Source organism: Macaca thibetana, chromosome 13 (genome assembly GCF_024542745.1).
Source record: "Macaca thibetana thibetana isolate TM-01 chromosome 13, ASM2454274v1, whole genome shotgun sequence".
Classification (NCBI taxonomy): domain Eukaryota; kingdom Metazoa; phylum Chordata; class Mammalia; order Primates; family Cercopithecidae; genus Macaca; species Macaca thibetana.
Window position 1 is genome coordinate 31,362,919 of NC_065590.1, and position 9,008 is coordinate 31,371,926.

Genomic DNA, 9,008 nt, shown 5'->3' on the forward strand with positions numbered 1-9,008 from the left:
TCAACTGTAGTGCCAGACACTTGAATGATATCATTAGTGTGAGAACTGTTTAGTTTTTAGTGTCGGAACTGTTTGGTTTCCATTTATTGCCAGTTTTTACGTATTTATTTACTACCTTCACTTTTTAGGGGGGGCACAGGAGTTGAGGAATAAAACATTGACTACGGATGTTACAGAGTAACTTGCTGAGATAGAAGTTCATTGGTTTTAGCATTCTCCAAGCTGACCCCTAGGCAGGTCTCCTTCGAGTTTCTAAAAATGTGAGTTGGTGAGTTCCTCCTTCCTACCCACCCGCTAACCCAAGTCCAGAGCTTATGAATTTTAGGACCCTGAGAAGATAATGCTTCCCCCTAAGAAGAAAAGATAGAGGTCAGTGTTTAGAGAAGGCAAGGTTGAAGCCTCTGGACCTAGGAAAATCAGCAGCTTTAGCTGCCATTGAAGAATGAGGGATGGGGGATGAGGAATGCACAGTGTGTGGACAGAGACCTGTGCCCACTACCAGGCATATGCGAGGCTACATGGGGAGCTCACTGCAGATGCCAACCATGGAAAGAGATGGCTGCAGGGCACATCCTCAGTCTAAGCAGGAGAATTATTTTTACTAGAAAATTGAATTTTGCTGAGAGCTGAGGAATACAAGCTTGAGAAATATAGTATTTTTAAAATCTGAAATGAACTATTAAATGTAATGACTTAGAATCCCATTTTTTGTCTTTTGTTTAGAGAAACGTATCAGTGGTTTTTAATCAGGGCTACCAAGAGAATCTTGGAAGGAAATAACAATTTGTTAGAAAAGAATACTTTCTAATTTTATAATCATAGCAACTGATTTGCTATTATAAAAGTAACACATAATTGAAGGAACTGGGATTTGATGTTACCCTACTTAAAAGTAAATAAGTTAGCATCTTGATTCATGAACATTGGTAGAAGACATAGACTCTTGGGTCGGAGACAAGCACTTTATTATTCATGACATAACATGAGCATCAGTATGTTTGCAAAGGTTCCCCTTGTCCCCAAGTCCCAGATGGGTGACACCACAGGCCCAGATGAATGGTGCACACATAGTAGGTTTATTTCGCAGAAAAGGAGCACTGAGCTTAAGGAATACGCTGCTTTTATAGGAAGCAATAAATACACCTGTTCTTTGTTTCAAGTGACACAAACCTCATCCTTCATGGTTAGCCACAGCAAAGCCACACCTGAGAAATGTCCTGGGTAAAGAGGGCAGAGGGCCTTGCATTCTTGGTATACCCAGCAATACGTGTGGGAGCTCAAAAAACAAACAAATAATATTTACTATAGGAAATGTGCATTATAATAACAATAACAAAACCCACTTACTACTTATATTATCCAGAAACTACAAATGGTTAATTTAGTCCTACAAACTAAATCCAGAGTTGAGAGAAGCTTATGGGCAGCTGCTGGAGTTACACTTGAAGTTCAGGTGATAATATTATTTTTTTCATGTCAAATGAGTAAGGTGTCAATGTTGTAATAAGGTTAGAGGGAGGCACATCTCACACAGGAGTGGGAAAACCCAGTCATCCTCATGCTTATGATCATAAAAGGATCTAGGTGATAATATTTATGAAGCAAATATTCCTGTTAGGACAGCTGAAGTTCATCAAATACCTTTGAGCTCACTACTTGGGGTTGGGATTAGTCTTTCAGGTTGAAGTCACTAAGGAACCCATGGTTCATTTCCTTAAATTTCAAGGACTGTCCTGATGTCTCAGAGATAGCACTGTCTGTGAATATGGTGAGGGCTTCCTTGCATAGGCAGTCTAAGATTGTCTGCTTCTAAGCTCTTGCCTCTTCCCAAGCATGTAGTGAAATCTGAGCCAGTCACAACAAAACGGATTAGAATAAGTCTTGATTACCACAGCAGGCAGGCTATCCACCTTCTTCTTCTTCTTCTTCTTTTTTTTTTTTGACGGAGTCTTGTTCTGTCCCCCAGGCTGGAGTGCAGTGGAATAATCACAGCTCACTACAACCTCTGCCTCCCAGGCTCAAGGGATTCTGCGATCTCAGCCTGCTGTGTAGCTGGGACTGTGGGCACCTGCCACCTTGCCTAATTTTTGTATTTTGATAGAGATAGGATTTTGCCATGTTGGCAAGGCTGGTCTCAAACTCCTGCCCTCAAATAATCCACCTGCCTCGGCCTCCCAAAGTGCTGAGATTACAGGCGTAAGCCACTGTGCCTGGCCTGTACCTTCAATTCTGAGCTCAGAAAACTCCCTGTTCCTCAAGCTTTGAGGCCTATTTACTTTGCTTCATCATGTATTCATTATTAACCCTTCCTTCATCCTGTTTAGTAAATATATATTGAGTTACTACTAGACCGGGAGCTCCGCGAAGCAAGGAGGGCACATTCTTTCTGCCCTCGGGACACCAAAGCCAGGGAAATCTCATGCAAGCATTTTTTTGGATGAACTCTGGAATATTGTATGGAAACAAACCAAGTGTTTGCTATGCTGTTAGTCGACTAAAATATGCAATTTGTGTGTGTGTGTGTGTTTAAAAAAAAGTGGCCAAACAAAACCCTATATTACCATTCAAAATTAAATTTGCAGGAAAAATAATTGCTTGATCTGTATAGAATGCTTGAACATGCTTATATCCCTTGAAATTATTAGCAAAGATGCACTCGTGATTTTAAAAATGTAACAAAAAATGAATAAATTATACAAGAAAACATCAACAGATCTCTTGATAGTCTTTTTAAAAAGGATGAAAAGATCCAGATTGAACAACTAACTAAAACTTAGATCTTAGAAGTTAATGACTTAGGTTGTATTCTCTGCCTTTCACTTGCCCAAAGGAAAAAGAGAACAGTACTTAGGTGACAGCCCAGGCTAGCCATGTGCGTGCTCTCAGCATTAACGCTGAGGTATGAGTATTAATGCTGTTGGTATGAGTGAGCTGCAGGTCCAGAAATACCTCTCCAGTAACACACTTTGGAAATAATCCCTCACCAGGTAGCCATGTCACTTATATTAGTTGTAAAACACACCACTCACTTTTTGCTAGTGATAAAGTGATTACTTCATTGATGTTTTGGAAAACTGCAGCAACATACTGTCTTAGCAAATGCTTTGAAACAACAAGTTGTTTTTATTTTTAGAGAAGAGTGTTTTGAACACTATTGATTAGTATTTAAGAAAGTTTTATGGGCATGGTGGCTCATGCCTGTAATCCCAGCACTTTGGGAGGTCAAGGCAAGAGGATTGCTTGAACCCAGGAGTTGGAGACCAGCCTGGGCAACATAGAAAGACTCCTATCTCTACAAATCATTTTTAAAAAATTAGCTGTGTGTGGTGGCATGTGCCTGTGATCCCAACTACTCAGGAGGCTGAGGCAGGAGCATTGCCTGAAGCTGGGAGTTTGAGGCTGCAGTGAGCCATGATTGTGCCACTGCACTCAAGCCTGGGTGACAGAGAGAGACCCTGTCTCAAAACGAACAAACAAAAATAGCCGATTACTAGCCACTAGATTTTAGCCAATAGCACTAACATTCCTTAGGCCAGCTTATCAAAAAAAGATATGAAATGCTGGCGATTGTAGGGACCAAATTTTGTAGTGAATAAGCCTTTGATGTGGCAGAAATCTAAACAGTATTCGATTGAGGCTACGCCCTACCCTTGCCTCTACTGACGAGACAAAAGCTGATGGGCCTTGGTACCCAGCCAACCAAGGGAGTGCGTTCAGGTCAAGGGCATGCTCAAGAGAACTCTTTGTGTTAGCTATTATTAATGGTTCCCAATTTATAGGAAGAACATTAGTTTAATAACTTGTCCGAGGTCACTTTGCTCAGCTAAATGAGTGATGAGTGTTTGATTCAAACCAGGCCTATCAAATCCCTAAATCTGTGCTTTTCAGGGCCGGGAAGAGGAAAAGTTTGCTAAGGCAGAAATCAGAGGGTGGAACGATAATCCTTACCTCTTCCCTCCCCAGCCAGAGCAGCTCTGGCTGAGATCACATTTGAAGAAATCCTTTTGCTGTTAAGAAGAAAATAAGGAAAAAAAAGAAAAAAAAAAAAGGAAAGAAAAGAAAAATTCCAGCCTTGCACTAGTCTGAGATATTTTGAGGCTGAATTAAATAAAACCAGATGTTAATTTATTATCAAAATTCTCAGCCTATAACAGTAGTTCTCAAATCTTGTGTACTTAAGAATCTGCTTGAGTGCTTGTTTAACCTGGAGAGTCTTAAGCTCCACCCTCAGAGACTGGATTGAATAGGTCTGGTTTGGGGTAAAGCACAGGAATTTGCAATTTTCACAGGTGTCCCAGGAGCATTGGATACAGGTGGTTACAGAACTACATTTTGAAAAACTGAACAAAGATGTTTTGAAAATAAAAAGAAAAATGTAGGCAGAGAGTGCCAGAAGTGGTTTGATCTCACCCATTTGGCATAAGTGCTACTCCCTTTGGAAAGCCCTCTGTGAATGACTCAGCAAGGCCTGTCTTAAATCGTGAATCTGTTCCCTGGTTTGACATTGGAGAGAGAGTAGTTACTGTCATGGAAAGGAGAAAGTGAGTCTTAGGGCTCAGTCCTTAGCCTGTAAGGGAGACTACCAAACAGGGAAAAAGAAGGAAAAGCTCAGGAGTGCTCCAAAGCCAACAGAAGAATATGTGAGCAGAAACAAAAGAAATGAACAGAGCAATTTTCCTCCTGAACGATATTGAGTAGAATTTCTTAGGAAGGCAGAGGCAGGGGCCACACTGCTACCCATTAAATCATGGCCTGACAGCCAGTCACAGGCCAGTCCCTTTCAGCCAAGAGCAATGTTCTGAGAACCCTTCCCACTTGGACTCAACATCACATCCCTGGCAAGGCTTCAGGACAAGAATATGAGCTCCAGGAAGCATCAATGATGGGGTTGGTGGCAGCCCAGATTTTTGTTGCAGAAGGAGCTAGATGCAGTAGTCTGTAGGTAGGGAGAGGGCGAAGTTGAATTTGCTGAGGATTTCATATAACACTGAAAAGATCATAATCCATATCAAGTTCATGTCCTTGATGACATTAAGTGAGATCCCATAGTTGTGGCCTCCCATGCACATGTGATAGAACTTGATGATAAGTTAGTTTCACTGTCTTTCCTACTCCCTGCTATTTTCCCCAGGAGACACATGGGTTATGAAGGCTCCAGCGTTACTGAATTTGTACTCGGCTTGCCGAGGTTTGGTTCAGCTCCACGTCAGGGAGGGCCCACATGGAGACTCAAGATCAGCCTGGACTCTCCGCATCCTGGATTCTCAAGGTCCCAGGTAAGCTGCCCTGGGGTACCATGGCTGACTTAGGAACCAGGGGTCTGTGTGTGTTGCTGGAGCATTTCCTTCAGATGCTACTAATCCATGTGAACAGGTAGTCCATGAGTGGTTTCTAAGCCTGCCTGTTCCCTGTCTCTCGTGTGTGAATTTTTTCCATACCTGTTTCTTACATGTGCAGAGACTCTTGGTTTGCTGGGCATCCCCATACAATCTCCCCACAGTGACCTCAAATTCACAATGTTCTAAACTACATTAACATTTCCTACCTAAGCAGACCTGCTCTGTATTTCTATCTTGGATGAAACAGCCACCCAGCTGCACATACCATATCCTCGGGAATCTTCATTGACTCCTCCCTCTTGCTTACCCTGATCATCCAACTGAGACCAAGTCCTGTGGAGACTACCCCATAAATAATTCTTCAACCCATTCTCTCCCCTGGAGCCTTTGCCACTGCTCTGGTTCAGTCTTCATTTTCCCAGTAGATTTGCAAATGCTTCCTTACCAATCTCTCTTCTGGGGTTTCTCAAATAATGTGTTCTTGGCATTTTCAGAAGGACAATTGTACATTTGTGCAAAATGTTTCTGACATTATATATATGTATCTATCTATCTATCTATCTATCTATATTTTTTTCGGACAGAGTCTCCCTCTGTGGAGGCTGGAGTGCAGTGTGCAATAGCACAATCTGTCACCCAGCCTGGAGTGCAGTGGCACCATCTCAGCTCACTGCAACCTCTGCCCACTGGGTTCAAGCAATTCTTGTGCCCTAGCCTCCCAGGTAGCTGGGACTACAGGCCTGTGCCATCACGCCCAGCTAATTTTTGTATTTTTAGTAGTGATGGGGTTTCACCATGTTGGTCAGGCTGGTTTTGAACTCCTGACCTCAAGCAATCCACCCACCACAGCCTCCCAAACTGCTGGGGTTACAGGCGTGAGCCATTGTGCCCCGGCCCCATATGATCTTTTTGCATCTGTGGCCTGAATGCTGGAAATGTTGATAGTACCTTTTAATTGTAGGAACCAACCTCTCCTTCCGCGAGTGGTGCTAGAAAAGAGTTAAGTTCTGGCCAGGGACTCAGGGATGTGAAAGGACAAATTAGAGCCACAGGAGCCATTGGGGTGATCTGAGCAAAATCTGAAGGCAGGAGCCTGTGCTTTGGGTGGGGCTTCTATACCCTCCTAGCGTAGGAATGCAGCTCCCCCAGGGAGCTTTGATGCAGCACACATTGTATCTTTACCCCATGCCATGTCCTCCTTCAATTGTGTCTTCTATCACCTTTATTTTCTACTAATTCTACACAGTACCTCTAGGAGACTGATTTCACTTGTTACATCCTCCAAATATCATGTAAATGCCAATTTCTCCCAAACTTGCATATCTACTTCAAGGTATCTCTTCTCAGGGCTAGGCACAGTGGCTCATGCCTGTAATTCTAGCACTTTGGGAGACCAAGGCAAGAGGATTATTTGAGGCCAGGAGTTTGAGACTAGCCTGGGAAATATAGCGAGACCCTGCCTCTACAAAAATAAAAGAAAAAAAATAGCCAGTTGTAGTGGTGCATGCCTTTAGTCCTTGCTTATCAGGAGCCTGAGGTGGGAGAATCACTTGAGCCCAAGAGTTTGAGGCTGCAGTCAGCTATGATCGTGCCACTGCACTCCAGCCTGGGTAACGGAGTGAGAACATGTTTCTAAAAAAATAAAAATTTAAGCTGGGCATGGTGGCTCACACCTGTAATCCCAGCACTTTGGGAGGCTGAGGCGGGTGGATCACTTGAGGTCAGGAGTTCAAGACCAGCCTGGCCAACATGGTGAAACCCCATTTCTACTAAAAATACAAAAAATTAGCCAGGTGTGGTGGCACATGCCTGTAATCCCAGCTACTCGGGAGGCTGAGACATGAGAATCATTTGAACCTGGGAGGCGGAGGTTGCAGTGAGCCAAGATCACACCACCACACCCCAGCCTTGGTGACAGAGGGAGACTCTGTCTCGAAATTTTTTTTTAATAAAAATAAAGATTTAAAAAATAAAAAATTAGATATTTCTTCTCAGCTCAAGACCTTTGAATATATTAAAAATTTAGTATGTGACAAAACTGCCTATTCAAATCAGTACAGAAAGGTAAACTATTAAAAAATAGTGTTTATGCACTCAGGAAAAAAGTTAAGGTAGATCCTTGAACCATTTATAGAAACATATACTTGATTGTTGAATAAATATAAACATAAAGTCATAGAAAAAATACAAAGGTACGTAAAGTCTTCTTAAAACATAAATTTAAAGAAACATGAAAGAAGAGATTGATAAGCCTGGTTATATCAATATTGATAACTTCTGAATATCACTTCATAAACAAAATTAAAGACTAGGCTGGTCCAACCAAGAATTAATATCCAGAATATACAAAGACCTGTATGCAAAAAAGAAAAACATGCACAATTCAGTATTGAACTGCATACATATATTAATATTTGCAGAAGAAAATAATATGAATGACCATGAAATATAATAATTTCAATCTAGTTAGTAATAAGGGGAATTAAATTAGAGCAGTAATAAGATATTGTTTCTTCTGTCCAGGTTGAAAGAGAGAAAGAGTGAGACTGACAGAAAGAGGCAGAGAGAAAGAACGGAAGTGGGGATCAGATATTTACTCCACACACAGTTGACAGGGGGTATAAAATCTCAGTGGTGAATTGAAAGAAATTTTGGTAGTAGCCTAGAATTTAAAATATAGATACTCTTTGACCCAGCAATTCCACATCTTATTTACTTTCAAGGAAAACTCATGGATATGCAGAAAACATACAACGATATTCATTGCAAACACTGCTTGTTCTAGCAAAGAATTGAAAAATCTGAGAGAAAACCAATGGTTAAATATACTATGGCACATCACTGGCTAAATAAATATACTATAACTTATTCATATCTTAAGATACTATACAGAAGATAAAAACTAATTAGATACATATGTACTGATGTTCAGTGAGAAGACATGTTTAAAAGTAAAATAGTATCATATATTGTTATATAAAAATAAGCCGAGAACTAACTGCTTTACTTGACAAAGGACGTGTTTGGTAAAGGGTGAGCAAACCAAGAAAGAGATACACCTTCAATTTATCTTTTTGAGAGTTTTGTTGCCAAATGCATCCTTAGTATTGCCATAAGAAAACTGAAATAAAGAAGATACTAGATGTTACCCCTTTCCTTTATGGAAAAGTGAAAGGAACAATCCCTGAGAGTGAAGAACAAAATACAAGCAATTACATCAGAAAGGAACCCTGCAGCTTGTGTTCTCTCTCTCTCTTATCCTTGCCCAAGGAGCAGAGCGATCATCGACAGCAAGCAGTGGCTACCACCAGGTGGCACCACCTACCTGCCAGCTTCTTGCTCAGAAGAGCTGCTGCAGCTTTTCATTGAGTTTCTCCCCACTCTGTTCAGAAACATTTCTCTAGTAACCTACTGTAGAATTGATCCCCAAACGTATAAAGATCTGCCCTCTGCCTTACTTGGCACTGGGAATTTTATTCCTATTTTGTTGATGGACAGATTTCTCCCACCTCCATCCCTACAACCAATATATATATTTTTAAAATGCATAATTACATATATAATAAATATAGTATGTGTATATAATATATAATTACATAAATTATATAACATATATACATCTAAACATATACATATATACACATATGTGTATATGTATATATTATATAT

At 40.9% G+C, this 9,008-nt stretch overlaps 2 non-coding genes across 2 annotated transcripts; both read right to left on the minus strand.

Moving 5' to 3' along the window:
* Window positions 1–1,474: 1,474 nt before the first annotated feature.
* On the minus strand, window positions 1,475–1,580 carry LOC126934570 (small nucleolar RNA U13). The gene has a single exon (XR_007719033.1). It is a non-coding gene; the product is annotated as a small nucleolar RNA U13 (small nucleolar RNA).
* A 6,986-nt stretch (window positions 1,581–8,566) lies between these two features.
* On the minus strand, window positions 8,567–8,781 carry LOC126934592 (small nucleolar RNA U3). Its single transcript, XR_007719045.1, has one exon. It is a non-coding gene; the product is annotated as a small nucleolar RNA U3 (small nucleolar RNA).
* Window positions 8,782–9,008: the final 227 nt, after the last annotated feature.